The sequence below is a fragment of the Hippocampus bargibanti genome, linkage group LG13 (assembly GCF_051943395.1).
Source record: "Hippocampus bargibanti isolate YZ-2025 linkage group LG13, ASM5194339v1, whole genome shotgun sequence".
Classification (NCBI taxonomy): Eukaryota; Metazoa; Chordata; class Actinopteri; order Syngnathiformes; family Syngnathidae; genus Hippocampus; species Hippocampus bargibanti.
Genome location: NC_142746.1, coordinates 21,270,598 through 21,290,187, shown reverse-complemented (window position 1 = coordinate 21,290,187; position 19,590 = coordinate 21,270,598). Strand labels below are relative to the sequence as shown.

The 19,590-nt window shown below is 39.4% G+C and overlaps 1 protein-coding gene across 3 annotated transcripts in view; it reads left to right on the top strand.

The window, feature by feature from the left end:
- Positions 1-11,376: 11,376 nt before the first annotated feature.
- Positions 11,377-19,590, top strand: part of LOC148889699 (receptor-type tyrosine-protein phosphatase epsilon-like) — a 28,455-nt gene continuing 20,241 nt past the window's right edge. For 2 of the 3 annotated variants that reach the window (XM_089011682.1, XM_089011680.1), the window contains exons 1-2: positions 11,377-11,617; positions 14,228-14,374. The gene's annotated coding sequence lies outside the window, so the exon portion shown is untranslated. The other variant, XM_089011681.1, reaches the window with a different exon arrangement.

The following is a 19,590-nucleotide window of genomic DNA, read 5'->3' as shown; positions in this document are numbered from 1 at the left end:
ATGTTGCGGTATCCTTGCCGCCAATCTGTCCTCTGTGACAATGTTTCTCCTCCGAACACTTTTTTTTTTTAAGTTTTAACTTATTATTTTTTTCTTTCTTTCACCTAACATCTCAAATTCGAATTGTATGGATGACATCATCACATGCAGGCGATACGCCGACATACACGTCTACGCGATTCAACATTGACTGGCATTCATGAGCTTGAGATAAAGCCCTTTCAACCTCATTACAAGATGGAATTTCCATGAACTAATCGTTTTTATGCATTCTATCTGCCTGATACAATTTCATAGTTCTTTGCATGACTGGTATTTTTCTCATTTTTCATCATGGCATATCCCTGACTCAACTTTTAAATGAGGCCACGCGCAACTTATTAATGGTGATTCAGCAACTACGTGTGGGATAATTATACATCGTCCGCGATATTAATCTCATTTGTCAGATTTGCCCCTACTTTAGCGAAAGCTAATGCACTTGGGAAGTGTGGAACTTTTCGGACGGCATTCACACCGGTTTGGGGTGGGGGTATTGTTTTATGTATTTATCCATTCATTTATTTATTTGATCATTTATTTATCTATTTATTCATGTACAGTAAAGTCTCGTTATATCGATATCGGATATATCGATAGTCCCGGTTATATCGATACTATTTCTATGCACGCACGGAGAAAATTACATGCAAACAGGGTCGGATATATCGATAGTCCCGGTTATATCGATATTTTTTCGGACTCCCTTGAATATCGATATAACGAGACTTTACTGTATTTGATTATCATTTTTTTAATGTCGCACAAAACCGGGTTAGATGGACGACACTGATTCGCTGTGGCGACCCCTGAATGGAAAAGGCAAACAGAAAATAAGATTTTTTTATTGTAGCGCTTCATATTGCAAAAAAAAAAAAAAAAAACTTATAATGCAAGTGGAACGTATCCGTGAAGTCGAACTTACAATGCTCAAATGTTTTAAAATATTTTTTTTGTGCTGGAACTGGCCAGTTTTCTTATTTACGGTCTTTATTAGCAGTGTCTGAAACTCATGACAAAAAGTTAGCGGACACCCGGGCAGACAACTCTGAAAAGTTGCCTGCCCGGCCATAAAGTGGCCTTGAAACACAATAAGACGACTAATCGCCCCCCAAAAAAAAACATTGTTGCGAAGTACAAAGGATTTTTTTTTAATTAAGGAAGTACCTACCACAAATGCTCCCTTGCTTAATTTATGGTAAATATCCCTTGTCGAAGATTTTGCCCCAGTTTGTTGTTTGTCGTCATGGTGTACAATGCAATGTTCGCGTTGCATTGTCTGCTCAAAGCCACGTGGACTCCTCCTTCTAAGCTCCTTTCAAAACTCTCAAGTACACTTTTCAGTCACGATATAGTCCGAAGCACGAAACAGGCATCTGATTGGCTGCCGTGCAGAGTATGCAAATTGCCAAATGAACGTTCGTTTGGCAATTTGCATCCTCGGCACGAACGTTCGTTTGGCAATTTGCATACTCTGCCCCCAAACTCTGGAACTCACTTCCTGTCAACATTCGTAACATCGCTTCTCTTCCCACCTTCAAATCCCATCTCAAAAGCCACTTATTTAAAATGGCATTTTCTGTGCAGCTCTTTCTCTTGTTTCTATTTATAATTGTATTTTATTTATTATTGTATCTATGCTTGTCTGTGACTGTAAAGTGTCCTTGAGAGCTTTGAAAGGCGCTTGAAATAATATATATTATTATTATTATAATCTGCGAATGGCAGCAGTTCAGGGTGTCCCCTGCCTACTGCCCGAAGACGGCTAGCATAGGCTCTAGCATCTCCCGTGACCTTTGTGAGGATAAACGGACCGGAAAATGGATGGACGTGACTTGTTGCATAATCAGTTTGATCACACCAGCGCATCATGATAAGACACTGCTGACATGTCAATAAAAAAAAATACTTTTATGATATTAAATTCGATGACACTTGGCTTTCGAAGGTGTGCTCAGAAAACAAATCAAAATGATGGCCGGAGTCGCAAGACAGCAAATGTTGTAACAGCGCTAAGTACCTTACGTTCTCTTTAGTCAATTGATTTATTCAAGGCATGGAAATAGGAGCAAAACAGTATTTCATCCGGCTTGATTAGAACTCAATAGACGGATAAAACCGCCACCTTTTTTGCTCTTTTGCATATTCATCCCGATTCCACGTTGAGAGAATAATTCCGCATTGATTATCCATGTCCGCCGCTGAGGGCCAATCGTTAACGGTGAAGGAGTGGAGAGTCTCTCCAAAGCCCGGCGAAATTTGCAGACCCTGAAAGCCAACCGTGCAGTCCAATTGTGTTTTAAAGGACTTGCAATGATGAAATACAAGTTCCGGTCACTAAGTTAATACCTCGTCAGTTGCCATTTTTCAACCGTCTTTTTCCAATGATTCCATTTGCTCGACCGAGCATGAGCTTGACTGATTGCCAACGTGAGATGGTCAAAGGTCATACCTGAGTGTCACAGTCATCTTGTTTACTGTCATTTCATTCCATTGTCTTTTTTTTTTTTCCTGGCAACCATGGCCGCCAATTTTTCTTTGGACGGCAAACTGGCGTGTAGTCCATTGCTTCAAGGCTCTTTTGAGATATCTATTTTGGTCATGCTGTCTTTTGCATGCCTTTTCGCTTGTTATTGGCGCCGCCACCTGCTTTTGAGTTGATGTCTTGTCTATCGTCATCCTTATTTTTTTTGCCACTGGTCTTTTCTTACAAGTCCCATATTTTTTTATTACTTTTGCCGCCATTCGCCGCCCTCCAGGTGCATCTCCATCTTCCTCTTCTCAGTCCTCTATGGACTGTCTGATCACAATAATCCAACCGCAGACATCGCTCACTTTAAGTTTTAGGCGTCTTGTCCATTTTGGAAAAAAAATTAAGACTTTGATGTCTGTCCTATGTTCGTGAAAATATAGGGATTTCCAATTGTCCAGATGCTCAAAATTTTAGCTTCTTAGCGCTTAAGGTTATTTTCTGTACGTTCTCCTTCAAAGCAGATAGATTACATTGGTCAACAATTGTTTTTACTCTTTTTTTTTAGAACAATAATGAAAAAAAGTCCTCAAAATTATCATGTATCATATTTTCCGGTGTATAAGGCTGTCAGAGATGTTCGATCAGACACTGTGGACAAAGGCTCGAACCCAGAAAGATTGTCTTTTACTGCCGGCAGGACACGCAGCCATTCATGACAGACGCCTGAATTTTGCTTATAATGCGGTGCACCTTATGTATGGAAACATTTTAAAATATGTCATTTGTTAGAAGGTGCACCTTATAGTCCAGAAGATACTGTATTTAAAAAAAAATCTCATCCATCAATTTTCCATCCATTATTTTAAACAAAATAATTAGTTGCCGCCCTCATTCTCATTGCATTTTTATTTTATTTTGTTCTATTTTGATTATTTTAGATTTTTGGCGAATATGAAGTAAAATACAATTTCATTCTCATCACATTTTTATTTTATTTTATTTTGACTCCATTTTGGGGGAAAAATCCAAACAAATACGCCAGCCTTGTTTTTGCTTACCCCACAAAATCTCCATTTTTTTTTTCTGAATCGCAACAAGCGCCATCAACAGCTTGTAAACTTTCCCCCGGGAACGTCGAGTTCGAAACTTCTCAGCAAGCACTTTTAAGAGGGTATAAACGTCTGTGCGGGTTTCAAGGAGCCATGATGTATTAATAGCCCTCAAAGTCGGTCACAGCGCCAGTTAGCAAGAGCCAAAACACGGGCCTGGGTCAAGTCATCCATTTTTTTCGGAATGTCCATCTTCTTTACCTCCTTTTTAACCTTATTGCGTCGTTCTTTGGCTCTGTTTTTTTTAATTTGGACAGTGGGTGAGCACGTTGCTTTTGTCATGATTTATTGATGAGGTGGTGACACGGTGAGTCGCAGCGTTTCCATTTCCTTCAGCGAGACATCACAGAGGTGGTGGGGCAAACAGGGACAAACGGCTCTATTAGCCAGCCCTGTTATAAATGGACTGCATCCGTGTTTGCGCATAAGATAGCAAGTGTGTACATGGCAAAACATTTGTTCCACGTCCTTCGTTACTCGAGGGAGGTGCGATTAAAAACAGACCTGCATGTGTCGCGGTTCAAGCTCTTTCATCCACCGGGCCAGAAAACGACAGATGTTGCCATTTTTCCACACGTGCGCATCGTTCCATCCATCGCGCTTTACAGACGCTCCCCAATTTACGAACAAGATACATTCCGAACGGTCGTTCCTAAGGTGAATATGTTCGTAAGTTGCTTCAGTGCTATATTTTGTATGGAATGTATGTTTAAGGCTTATGTAAGTATGTTTAAGATTTATATCAATATGTCGAAGGCTTGTATGTGTAACCTGTATTGGATTGTGCTGAAAAATAAACATTTAATAAAATATATTCTCTATAAAGACTTGTACATGTACAATTGGAGAGAATACTACATATGTTACTACAAAAATGCTTGTATGTACCGTTGTTCGTAACTCGAATGTTCGTAAGTAGGAGAGTGTATGTTTAAGGCTTGTATAAGTAACCTGTATTAGTTTGTACTGAAAAATCAACATTAAATAAAATACTATCTATGCTCTATACCGATATTTACATGTACAACTGGAGAGAATACTACATATGTTCCGAGAAAAATGTTCGTATGAACCGTTGTTTTCAACTTGAATGTTCATAAGTAGGGGAGCGTCTGTAAAATCAACGTCAATCCCCCTTGCGTTGTACGAAGGAAACTTTTGTTCGGGTTCGCTGTTGTCGGTCACAAGCAAAAAGTTGGAAGAGTACAACTCGGAAAATCCGCGTTACTTTTCATCTCGTTCAACTGTAGATGAGATTCGGCCATTCGTTTTGACGACAGCAGATCTTTCTGCAGCTCCCTCAAGTGAGGAAGCAGCCTATGGTCATCATTTATAACCGCCAAGTTTAGATCCTTTGGCCCGTACCTTGTCTTGCGGATGTCTTCGGGGGCGGAATTAAAAAAAAAAAATGTCCACATCGGGAGCCATGCTATTGGTTTACGACTTTCTATGTGTGGCCAGTGGAAACTGTTGATTGACCCGAGCGCCTCGCATGGCGCCTCGCCGCCAACAACAAAAGTGCCTTTTCTCTTTGTAGCATCAGTCAAAAGATGAATCCCCGACTCAAAATTGAATTCATCCCTTTTGTCGAGGGCGGAGAAGGGGGGCGGGGTGTATGAGACCACATTTTATCAAGGCTTTTGCAATACGTTTTTAAATTGTACTTGTCAGCCGGCCTGATGCTACAGAATGAAGTCTATCTGGACTTGGGTGGCGGAGAGATGTGAGATAGGGTCCAGTGTGGTGATAGGAAAAGAAAAAAAATAAGAATAGATGGACTATATGGGATTATGTTGAGACCCCCAGACAACTCAAACATTTGGAGGTGGAAACTTGAACTGAACTGAACGTACTGTCTGTATTCTCGCCGTTTTGAGGAAAAACAACAACAATACTTCATTGTCCTCTCAAATACATAGTGAGTTCTTCTTATTTATCCGTAGACCCATACACACGTCTTATATACAGACGCCTTCAGTCAAAACCGATGCGAAAGACCACTAGGGACGTCGTCCACAACCTCATTTCTGTATGTCTGTGTAAACTCTCAGTCGTACAGGAGTGGTCCATCGATGAAAAGGTTTCTTCAGCCGTCATCTGTACTTCTTTAAAGGTGTCGGACGGTTCGCTTCTTATCCAAGCTGCTTCTTCAGCGAACTAAAGTCTTGCTGGTAGTTTCGGCCGTATATATATATCCCTACTGTCCAGACGTGGCGGTGCCAGCGTCTGCTATGATTGGTCCCTGCTCTCAGGTTGGGGGAAGCAGAGGACTACTCCCTGCGGTTCCACTGATTACTTCTATTGTCCTGACTGATTACTTTTCGGTTTACGAATGTTACATTTATGAAAAATTTACCTTGGCACACGAACTTTACCTTGGCATACAAACTATTTTTCGTGATACACACGAAGCGCCACAATGAGTGATGTGTCATTCACAAACGAGCTCGTTCTCCTAACAAGAAAATTTATTTAATTATAATACCATAGCACATTTATTATACATAAAATAAGGTATATTTTGTGTAGTTAGTTTTAAGACTTAGAAAATAAGAAAGTAGAAAATTATGCTTTATGTGGACCTGGGAACGGATTATTCTCATTTTAATGGTTTCCTATGGGAAATTAATTTTTGGGATACACACTTTTCGCCTTACACACTGTCTAGGAACCAATTAAGTTCGTAAGCCAGGGTATCACTGTATTTGCTTTTCAGCACGTCATAAAGTCCAATAATCCATTGTCGTTAGGATGTTGTGGCATTATTATCGCTTCCTTTTGTTATTATCTGGTAACAGGCGGTAAATATCATTTTCCTCCAGATACTCAAGTCGCCACTTTGTTGAATGGAGTGCGCTGCATCGCAATCGATTGTCGGCGATGTATTTAGCGAACGTCGCAAGCCGCCATTGTGATGCCGCGTCCTTTCTCTCGCGTTGCTACGGTAACTCTGCGCCGGAACTGTTGTCACGTCGTGAAAATAACACCCATTGTGCGAGGATCTCTTTCAAGTTTGCGCCGCTCATTAATCACCACGGCGCATTCAAGTGTCGCTCCGCTGTGTACGCGTCAGGGGATACCGAGCATTTCGTTTCCCGCGGTGACACCGATCGCGCTTGACCTCGGAAACGGACAAAAAAAACCCACCCCGTCTACGGTACGTTTGTTTTAATATGTAAAGTGTGCGCCTCCCCCCGCATGAAAAGATCACGTCTCACGTTGGCGAAAGAAAAGCTATCATCCCTACGAGGATGTGCCAATCGGAAAGGTCAACGCCGCCTGTCGCCAACAAACGCCGGCCGCTAATGGTTTTTCATCCACCGACACAAAAGAACAGGTGCCCGTCAGAATCTTGATGATTCCCCTCCGTGTGAAATCATTAAAGGACAACCGACACCTTCAGACAAGTTGCGTCCTTAATTTGTAAAATCACTTCAAATGACTTTTACTGAGCGCATTTTCCGCCGCATATCGCTATATTTTACCTTTTTATACTTGCGTTGAATATTCAGGAAGTCTTGTTTTCGAGTTGATGACGATTCCTGATGTGACGTCACGGAGGGAACGCCCCTGACCGAGAAAGCGACACATAATGCATTTTGGGTACTTTCTTCTGAAAACTTCGGATTGATGGTGAAATTAGAATGAAAACACAAATAACGCATGGTGAATCGTTGTGTGTTGCACCAAGACTACTATTTGATAATAGTTGACACAAATTCCCAGCAGACAAATCAGCCCTTTTCCGACGGAGCTTGTGCGCCATCTTGTGTATTTTCTGGGCGCTACATTAGGGCGCTACACGGCTCGAATTGACTTACGGAAGGACTGTATTTTGCTTTCTACTTCTTTCTTTCCTTTTCTTCCTTCTGTGAAATGTAAATGTATCCTCTGCGAGACGAATAAAGGTACTTCCAATCCAATGGACAAATCAGCCCATTTCCAATGGAGCTTATGCGCCATCTTGTGCATTTTCTGGGACGCTACGTCAGTGTCCAGACGGCTCGAATTGATGCGGAAAGACTTCTTTAATCGATTGCAAACATTTATGCTTTCCTCTTCAGAACTATTTGAATCATATTCATCACTGGATGAGTAATAAGAAAAGATCTTTTGTGAATCTGAACTCTCTGAGGCCATTGTTTTGATTCTGGAGCAAGGCAGTTTGTGAAGGAGTATCCTGACGTGACGTCACGAACAAAGGGGCGGGACTTTCTGAATCTCCCCATTTTTCGAGCTCATTTTGTGGCCGTTTTGGGGGCGCTAAGTCATTTTTATTGGTGTTTTGCATTTGACTAAAAATATCAGCCTGCCTGTTTTGTTTATTTTAGATGCTATAAAACGTTTTTCTGATGTCAGGAAACAGAAAAATGGTGTCGGTTGTCCTTTAAAGTACTTTGGAAATACATTTTAATTGACTTGAGTTACTTAAGTACATTTTCAGTGACCGATTCATCCCAATTCATGCAAAATGGTAGTAAACTGAAACGACACTTGTCATAAATAAGGAACAAGGGTGACTTTTGCACTCTCCCACGTTCTTTAAATTTCGCTTCCAGCATGTCTCTCCTCCCAAGCCCACGCAGTCGTGCTTTGTTGATTTTTGTTGTGGACGAGCTGCCACCCCGATCAATCACCGCACCATGAACTCAAATGTCGATGGTGAGCTACCGAGATCCCCTTCTTCCGTGTCGGATATCGTTGATGAAAATTCCCAAAGGCACACTCCAGCAACTCAGACGCCGCTTTCGCTACAAAAGTGGGCGTTGCCCACCTCCACTTATTCACTCGCCGCAACCGGAATGTCCAGATGGCCCGTTTGGATTCTGAATGGCGCACTCGCGTGTGAGAAAGCTTCCCGATTACACATCGAAGAAAAATAAATCACCCAAGACTTTCTTTGTATTCCGCCCGGCAACCCGGGATCATGAATTGTTTTGGTGACCAAGGCTCAATGATACTCAATCATTTTCTTATCAACGCTTTCCTGGGCCGAATCCGCCTAAAAAGGGATGACCCGTTGAAAAGAGGAGAAATGAAGGACGGGGGGCGTCTTCTAACACTCGTGCTTTATTCTGCCCCAAATCCCCTCCTGATACCCTCTTTGTTAAGGTTAATGGGGGGGGATGAAGCGATTTGTCATAAAGCTAGCTAGCGGTGGCCTCGCTTGTCGTAGCCTGGCCTGAGAGGCAGCAGGCGGGACACAAAGAGCAAATTTACGCCGCCGCCTACAGCCGCCGCTCAATAACTTTGTCACCCTGGCCCATTTGAGGACAAAACGCATGTCCCCGCGCCGAACCGCTGCGTCAGAGAAAGGACAATTTCCATGTTAAACTACACATGTGGTTGAGGTCACACTGCTGGGGACGCAAGATGAATACATTCTTACTGCATGAATAATAATAATAATAAATTTCATTTGTAAGCACCTTTCAAAACTCTCAAGGTCACTTTACAGTCACAGGATCAGTTTTTCTGTGGGTGAGCAGCGGCAGCCACATGCGCCAGCGTTCACTCAGCAAGGAAGTATACTCAAATAGATAGAAAACTAGCTAGGGAGCTAATAGATAGCCAGCTAACTAGCTAGCGAGCTAATAGATAGCTAGCCAGCTATCCTGAAGCAGTGACAAAGTGCTAACATGGACAAAAGGCAAATGATGCCCCCTTGTGGAAGGGGGGAAAACATTGCCAGACGTCGGACTAGCACTTTATTGGCACCACCCCGCAACAAAAAAAAAAAAAAAAAACAAACAAAACCCAAACAAATTTGGGAATGGTTTCCACATCAACCTTTTCAATTCCAGAATAAATTCAGGGATGGCAGCGAATGAGTTAGTGAATAACCAGTTTTCAAATTGAAAGTAAAAAAATAATGACTGCTATTGTAGTTTTCATGGGACAATTTGAAATTGTCATTCAAATTTGTAGATCCCGTAGATTTATTGTCCCAAAATCGTATGATATGAATGCCCTTCGATTTCTGTGGCTAACATTAATATGGAATTTGGAAGTTGAATAAATTAAAGTGCCCTTCTGTTCACCTACTTTCAGGTTAATTTATGTGAGGTACAACAGTGACCTCTGCTGGTATCCATTGTGCACTGCAGACATTTTTATTTGTTGGGGGTTAACGCTACCATTTTGTTCTCTTATTGTGCGTGCTTTCAATCATTTTATTTCATTTTCATAATCAGCATTTAAAAAAAGCGTTAGGGGGCGTTAATGTGTGTTAATACTTTGTCGTAACACTTAATTGTACCTTTTTGGCAGCTGTTTAATTCCTCTTATCCAGAATAACGTCAGCTCATTACATTGTTTACTTCCTGGAAAGGTCAGAAAAAAATAGAAAATGGCGGTCGTTCTCCCTGAATGATCTTTCTGCATCACTGCAAAATCAATAGATGATACCAAAAGTTTGTGGAGGAAGATTTCAGAGTCGATATTTACCAAGCAATAAAAACCACCCTGTACGACTTCATCTTGATGCTATTCAATGGGTTTTTGGGGACATATTGTAGGCCTGCTTTCAAGTTTGAAGCAAATATATATACAAATAACAAACACACACACCGTTTTGACAGGTGCTTATGAATACATGATATAGATAAATCGCTCAACCAGGAAGTAACTCAAACAGATAGAAAGCTAGCTAGCTAGCTAATATATAGCTATAACAGTTTCCTGAAGACAATTTCTTTCTTTGATACTTATTTTTTTATTGCAAAATTTGCCCAAACTTCCTTTTTAAATCAAATGTGAAGTGTTGAAGTCAAGTTCTTTCAAATATAAGACAAATCAAACCCTGCTTCAAGGTGTGATTTTGCACCACTGTTGCAAACAGATAAATATGAACGTGCTCACCCACAGAAAAACGTATCCTGTGACTGTAAAGTGACCTTGAGAGTTTTGAAAGGCGCTTATAAATGACATTTATTATTATTATTATTATTAAATAGTTAGCTAGCTATCTGTCTAGCTAGATAGCTCGCTAGCTATCTCTATCTTTATCAATAGGTCTACATAAAAAAATATATAACTAGCAAGCTAGCTATATATATATATATATATATATATACAGTAAAGTCTCGTTATATCGACATTGGATATATCGATAGTCCCGGTTATATCGATACTATTTCTATGCACGCACGGAGAAAATTACATGCAAACAGGGTCGGATATATCGATAGTCCTGGTTATATCGATATTTTTTCGGATTCCCTTGAATATCGATATAACGAGACTTTACTGTATATATATATATAGCTTTATATATAAATAGCTAGCTTTATATATAGCTAGCAAGATATATATATATATAATATATATATATATATATATATATATATATATATATATATATATATATATATATATATATATATATATATAAAGCAAGCTCGCTCTATCTTTATCTCTATATATCTATACTGTATATCTACAGCTAGCTAGCAAGCTACCTCAATCAGTCTGTGTCTATCTGCCACATTTCAGCCTGCAAGATCTGATTCATTTCAACTCCAAAGGTCCTTGTTTTATTGTGAAAGGAGTAACATGACCATGATGCTGTGTAAAAAGCAAATTGGACGAGATTCACGAGATTCACGACCTCCACCCCCCCCAAAAAAAAATAAAAAAAAAAATAAAAAAATAATAATAATAATACAAAATTGCAAGACTTGAAGTTGAATGTTTCAAAGATGCTGCTTTGAACCAGCCTGTATGTCGTCCTCGAGCCGGATGCTGGTGGGCGATGGAAGGAGAGGGGTTGGGGGGGGGTCCTCTCGGCTCCGCGCAGGCTGCCATAACGCGGCTAAGCTCGGGCGGCAGGCGCATCCCAACACTCAGACCTGACGCAAATATGAACCGTTGCATGTTTTGACAACGCTCGTCATCGTTTTGCCTGTCTGTTGTCGTCCCCAGCCCCCGTCCCTTCCCCCCCCTGGGATAAAAGCCAGAAGCAGAAAGGCTGATGGAAGCGAGGTCATGTTGTACGGTAAGAGCGACCACGCTGCAAAACAAACCATCGATGATTTTGCTTTTCTTTTTTTTTCTATTTTCTTTTCACCCTTTCCCCCCCTTCCCCTTTTGCTCGTTCGCGTCCTCCATCCGTCCACGTTGCACCGCGAAGCGCACCTCGCGTATCGCCGCGGATGTTGTCATCCACACTGCCTGTCGGCGTGGGGGGCTGAAATAAGGTTAGTGGAGCAAATCCACGGCGATCGGCGTCAATGTTGGAAATAAAACACAATCAATATCTTATGAAGAGGGGTCGGTGGGGGCGTTTTCTGTGTGTGTGTGTGTGTGTGAGAGACGCGCACTGGTCTAGACAGGAATGGATAAGGGAGGGAGGGCGGGTTGCACGTAGTAAAACGTGCATGCCAGTGAGGCCTGCAGGATGCGATCATACGTACGAATAAATAAAGAAACAAACAAACACGAAAGAACAAACAAAAACGAAGTTCTTGTGATTCTTGTTTGTCTAGAGAATGGAGTGAAAATTGCACCGCTTTGCATGTGTCAGCGTCCTTACCGGCTTCTTTGCAAAAAGCTGCAAGGTCGGCAGTGAATGAGTTAAAAACAAATCAAAACAAACCAAAAAATGCACTCCTACTTTACTACGTATTCTAAAAAACAGGACAACGATGCAACTATATCTATCTATCTATCTATCTATCTATCTATCTATCTATCTATCTATCTATCTATCTATCTATCTATCTATCTATCTATCTATCTATCTATCTATCTATCTATCTATCTATCTATCTATCTATCTATCTACTTTATTATATAGTACAGTTAATTTCTTTAATTACATTACAATAGCACATTTATTATACATAAAATAAGGTATATTTTGTGTAGTTTTAAGTCTTATTTAGTAGAAAATTATGTTTTATGGGAACCAGGGAACGGATTATTCTCATTATAATGGTTTCTTATGGGAAATAAATGTTTGGAAGACGAAACTTTTCACCTGACACACACTTTCTGGGAACCAATTAAGTTCGTAAGCTGAGGTATCACTATATCTATTTTAATGATTGCAAGTGTCACTGAAGCACTTTGCAAGAAGCTAACCCTCCACCATCTTTGCTGCTTATATTTGCCATAAATTAATGATGATGTCACCATCTAACTTTAATGTGCTGCATGTTTGGACTCATCGTCAGTGGGCACGTGTTGTACGTTGAAGTGGACGCATGCACGCCCGGCGCCCCATTAATGCGAGCAGGTGGGCGTGTCTGGACGGAGAACAAGATGGCTTCACGCAAGCGTCCCAACGGACTTTTTGGTGAAGCGTAATATGAATAAGTTAGAGCTTCTGCATTATTTATCGCCATTATCATTCAACAGAGGAGTTTCATCATTCGCGATAATACACACGTTGCATGTATACATTGCGTAACCTCTTTTTAACCTTTCATGTGCCCTGTAACCTGATAATATGCTCCACTTCTGTCCCCGAATGGGTTAATCTAGCTTCATATTTCGTCCGACATTACTTTTTTGTTTCCTAACTGACATCAGAAAAATGTTTTATAGCATCGAAAATACCCAAAACACGCAGTATAATATTTTTTGTCAAATGCAAAACACCAATAAAAAATGACTTAAAGTGTCCAAAATCCGCAAAGAAAATGAACCAGGAAGTGGCCAGTTTCAGGAGGTCCCGCCCCCTTGTTCGTGGTGTCACCCCAAGACGTCTTGCCTTGCTGGAGAATCAAAACAATGGCTTCAGATTTGGAGAAGATGCTTTCTTGTTACTCATCCAGTTATGAATATGATTCAAATAGTTCTGAAGAGGAAAGCATACATGTTTGCAATCAATTAAAGAATTTATTCCGTGCCATTTTGAGGCACCGTTGGGGGGAAATGTATCACCCAAAAAGAGGCAGAAAATGCCGACAAAACTCAGTGTAAGAAATTAATCTGCCCGTTTCCACAGGCTGATTAATTCCTTACACGGAGCTTTGTCCCCCTCTTCTGGCTCTTTTTTGGTGCAACACAAAGTTTTCAGACCAAACAAGTACAGCAAACTACATTGACGTGATGGAAGGACTGCTACAATGTGTCCTTTTTTTCGGTCAGGGGCGTTCCTTCAGTGATGTAGGATGAGAACTCAAAAACAAGACTTCCTGAATATTCAGCGCGAGTCTTAAAAGGTAAAATAAAGCTATATGCGGTGTAATCTTTGTAAAATGCGCTCAGAAGAAGTCATTTAAAGCAATTTTACAAATTATGGACACAAGTTGTCCGGAGACGTCGGTTGTCCTTGGACGTCCTAGTTTTCTGTCCTCTTCATTTTGGATTCACGGAATGGCTAAAAGGATTTGTATTATGCGGGCCGGGGCAAAGTTCACGTGAGCTTTGCGGCCGGAACATGATTGTGTTGTGACCTTCATGTGTCACTCAGTAGTACATTATATATTATACATGCTCAAGGAGAATCGTAATGTATCACAGCCGCATGAATGACCCGATTTGTACAAATGCGCTCTTAAAGGAGCCTCGCACCAGATTTTTTTTTTTTTTTTTTTTTTTACTGTATAAAAGCACGACTGTACGTTGATTATATTTTATGTATTTATTCATTTTCCAGGTTCTCGCGACTCCACGTGCCTTGACCCCAATCTGAAACTCTGACCCATCAACAAGCCTTGGGAAAAGTTGGCTAGCTTTGCTGCGATGGACGCACGGCTCCGCCGATAACCAGGACTGCGCCGGCCGGCTGGCTCGATTTGGGCTTGTAAGTTGATGGAAAAATCCTGATCTTAGTTGTCATGTCGAGTGAAGTTTATTTTCCCGTGGTGAAAGCTTTGAACAAGGATGTCTACTTAAAGGACAACCGACACCTCCGAACAAGTTGTGTCCATAATTTGTAAAATCACTTCAAATGACTTCTACAGAGCGGATTTTACAAAGATTCCACGGCATATAGCTATATTTTACCTTTTAAGACTCGCGCTGAATATTCAGGAAGTCTTGTTTTCGAGTTGATGACGATTCCCTGAGTGACGTCACGTAGGGAACGCCCCTGCCCGACAAAGCACTTGGGTACTTTGTTTGGTCTGAAAACTTCGTGTTGATCTGTGTTGATGGCGAAATTAGAAGGAAAACACATAAATAACGCGATGGTGAATCGTTGTGTATTGCACCAAGACTACTATTTGATACTAGTTGACACAAATTCCCAGCAGACAAATCAGCCCATTTCCAACGGAGCTTGGACGCCATCTTGTGCATTTTCTGGGACGCTACATTGGAGTCCAGATGCCTCAAAATGACCCGGAAGGACTTCTTTAATCGATTGCAAACATGTATGCTTTCCTCTTCAGAACTATTTGAATCATATTCATAACTGGATGAGTAACAAGAAAGCATCTTCTCCGAATCTGAAGCCATTGTTTTGATTCTGTAGTTTGTGGAGGAGTATCCTGGTGTGACGTCACGAACAAGGGGGCGGGACTTTCTGAAAATGCCCAATTCGCAGCTCCATTTTTTTGCAGATTTTGGACACTTTAAGTCATTTTTATTAGTGTTTTGCATTTGACTAAAAATATCAGCCTGCGTGTTTTGGGTATTTTCGATGCTATCAAACGTTTTTCTGATGTCAGTTAGGAAAGCAAAAAAATGGTGTCGCCTGTCCTTTAAGTGTGAACCAACAATCAAGACATTGACTCCTTTGACACCCCCCCCCCCCACCCACCACCTGACCTCCCGACCTCCCACTCCCTTGCTGCCACACTTCACTGGCATGTTTGTACTCCAGCTCAATCTTTTTTTTTCTTTTATTCTCATAAACACATCTTTGTTGCCCCTCCCGCTGATGAAACGAGAAGAAGAACCTCTTTATGAAGAGGCAGCAACTTGTTTGTGAGAAGGTATTGATCGGTGCACAATGTGTGACGGCAATACCGCTCAACCCGAATCCTCTCAAAGACGCTTTTGATTCGGAAAGTTAGGACGGCGGCCATGTTTTTTTTTTTTTTAATTGGCCCGCAAAGCGAATGCATTGTTGTTTTGTTACGACGCGATTCCATGAATTTTCATCACAAATTGAACCTCAAGTTGAGAACAGCTCCAGCCTGAGTGGGTTGGATTTCAAGTTTACGTGCCAATAGCGCAATCAATTAGAGTGGAAAAAAAAGATGGCTACAATGCAGATTATCCCTAATTCGTACTATTTAGCATCCCGATTTATATTGAGGTGATGAATGCATCATTGTAAAAATTTGCAACATGCTTGGGGTTAATAATAATAATAATAATAATAATAATAATAATAATAATAATAATAATAATAATAATAATAACAATAACAATAATAACAACAACAATAATAATAATAATAATAATGATAATCATCATCATCATAATAGTAATAATCATAGTAATAATCATAATAATAATCAGTCATAATCATAGTCATAATCCTAGTAATAATAATAGTAATAATAATAAAAATAATAATAATACTAGTAAGAACAATGACAACAGTAATAACAGTAATAACAACAATAATAACAATAACAATAATAACAATAATAACAATAATAATAACAATAACAATAATAACACTAATCCTAATCATAATAATAATAATCATAATAATCATACTAATAATCATCATAGTAATAATCATAGTATTAATCACAGTAATAATAGTAATAATCATAATAATAATAATGGTAATAATAATCATAGTCATAATCATAGTCATAATCATAGTAATAATAAAATAATAATAATACTAATTATTATTATTATTAATTGGATTGGATGTACCTTCATTAGTATCGCAGTGGAGACATTGATTTTTCACAGCAGCAACGTTATGAAAGGAAGAGGAAAGGAACGAAAGAAGTAGAAAAAACAAATAGAAGCTGCTGGAAAGGCAGCCACTCTCGCGGCGCCATCTTGAAGTAAAAATATGTTTATTAATAATAATAATAATACATTTAATTTATAATCGCCTTTCAAATCACCTAAGGGCACTTTACAATAAAGAACAATAAACACCAGAACAATAAAACCGTAAATAAAATAATAAATAATAAAAAAGCTGATTAAACTAAACTGTAAATGTTAAACATTACTTTCACAGAACAGCCAAACCACACCTTCCACGCATGATTAAAAGTTCAGTGACATTGATCCAAATCAATATTTAACTTTATTCATGAGATTAAAATTCCAGCACACACATTAGAATAACGAATAGCTTGTATCAGCATGTTTCTTATATGGAAATGACATCATTATGTATCCCCTCCCACCCCCTTACCTCCACCTCCCCGTTTTCTTTTCCATCCTATTGCTCCATTATTTATAAGAGCTCTTTAAATGAGGTCCAGGGGTCAACGCAAAGTCAATTTCATCATGCTTCGTTTTAAATATTGAGATTCTACGCGCCGGTCTTTGCATAAAGATATACAATAAATCGCTGTTAAATTCCGAATTTTTTTCTTTTTCTCAATAATGAGCTTTGGGCTTGTTTTACGGACAGTTGAATGTAAGAAAAAAATAATTAAGCATAGTTTTGCTTCACTCATTCACTGCGAGATGATATGCAAAAATGTGTCCAATCCGGTGCCAGGGTTTTTGTCATTGTCACTTAAATTGCAGGACCCACAGAATATTTATTTTTTGGACTACATAAATATTCAATTAAAGGACAACCGACGTCACTTTTTTGGTTCCTAAATGACATCAGAAAAACGTTTTATAGCATTTAAAATACCCAAAACACGCGGGCTGTTATTTTTAGTCAAATGCAAAACACCAATAAAAATGACTTCAAAATCTGCAAAAAATTGAGCTGCGAATTGGGCATTTTCAGAAAGTCCCGCCCCCAGTTCGTGACGTCACGCCAAGACGTCTTGCATTGCTAGTGAATCAAAACAATGGCTTCAGATTCGGAGAATATGCTTTCTTGTTACACATCCACTTATGAATATGATCCAAATAGTTCTGAAGAGGAAAGCATACATGTTTGCAATCGATTAAATAATTTATTCCGTGTCATTTTGAGGCATCTGGACTGCAATGTAGCGTACCAGAAAAGAAGCAGAAAATGGCAACCTCTTGTAGACATGAGAGTGTATTGCGTTTCCACAGGCTGATAAATTCCTTATATGGAGCTTGGACGCCCTCTTCTGGCGCAACACGAGGTTTTCAGACCAAACAAGCATTGACGTGATGGAAGGACTGCTACAATGTGTCCTTTTTTTCGGGTCAGGGGCGTTCCTTCAGTGACGTCACGTACGGACTTGTCACCAACTCAAAAACAAGACTTCCTGAATATTCAGCACGAGTCTTAAAAGGTAAAATAAAGCTATATGCGGTGGAATCTTTGTAAAATACGCTCAGTAGAAGTCATTTGAAGCCATTTTACAAATTATGGACACAACTTGTCTGATGACGTCGGTTGTCCTTTAAATCTATATTTTATGTTTTAAGACTTTCGCGGAATATTCAAGAAGTCTTGTTTTCGAGTTAGTGACGATTCCTGACGTGACGTCACGTCAGGAACGCCCCTGACCGAGAAAGCGACACACAATGCATTTTGGGTACTTTGTTTGGTCTGAAAACTTCATGTTAATCCGAAATTAGAAGGAAAACACATAAATAACGCAATGGTGAATCGTTGTGTGTTGCACCAAGACACTAACTCATTTTTATTGGTGTTTTTCATTTGACTAAAAATATCAGCCTGCATTATTTTGAGTATTTTAGATGCTATAAAACGTTTTTCTGATGTTAGGAAACAAAAAAGTCATGTCGGTTGTCCTTTAAGGGGACTGTGGTTATTTTTGCAATTCTAATTAAACCTCATATTATATGTTCTGATGTTCTAGTTGGCTTTTCATGACATCTCATGCTTTTTCACCCGGTGGAAGGCTGACCGATTTATGTATTTATGTCATTTTTTTTATGTGCCCGTCTCCTTCTTTCTGCAATGTGTGTCATCTCCGCATCACTGCCTCCTAACACTGGAACTCTGGCACCCCCCCCTCCCTCTCCTTGCTCTGTCCTCATTTGTCGTCTCATAACACTTTTGACATGCGGCTGACTTTCCTTTAAGGGGTCTGGCAAGTGCATTTCTGTAAAAAAAAGCCTCCCCTCAGGCTTGTTCGCGAGGCGCTTCCTCAAACATCACAAATTAGGCCCCTGGATGACCCACCCCCGAAGAAGTAAATGGGCACAATGAGTGATTTCATCCCTTCATAACAAGAAAGGGGGTTCTTATTCTTATAAAGGAAGACGAATTAGGATGCCGAGATGTCGCTTCAAAGCCGTTTCGGTAGATTGGGGTCCAATTTATTCCGCAGCTCAGGTTCGTCAGACGACAAGATGAAGAAATGGCATCACAAAGTGTCGACATTTTGCCCGGTAATAAGACGCATCAACCATCTGGTCAAGATTCTAACCGAGATACATTGCATGTGCGAGGTTTAACACTCCTCCGCTGTTCTCAAATCGTCATATTTATGTCCTTAATAAGGAATTTTTGACACGTTCAATTTTGCTGCACAACAACAAACAGTGTTTATTAACAAAAATGATCATAATAAATGATCATTATGATATTACATAATACATACAATTGTATTTTTTAATTTGTATTTTTAATAGTGTTTTTCAATTGTGTTTTTTAATTGTATTTGTAATTTTTATTTATTGAATTTTTTTTATTTATATTTTTTTTATGTATTCAGATTTTATATAAATATTTTATATTAATATAAATAGCACAACCACTTGAGAAGTGTTGAAGAACAATAATGATAATAATAAATGACTTTACTGTGTTGTCCCTGATATTAGTTCAGATTTTATATTTTAATTTTTACATTTCTAGATTTTTACATTTTAAAATGTCGAAATTTCTACATTTTTAAATTGTATTTTTTTATTTTTATGATTATTTTTATATTGAACATTGTAATTTTATTTTTTAAT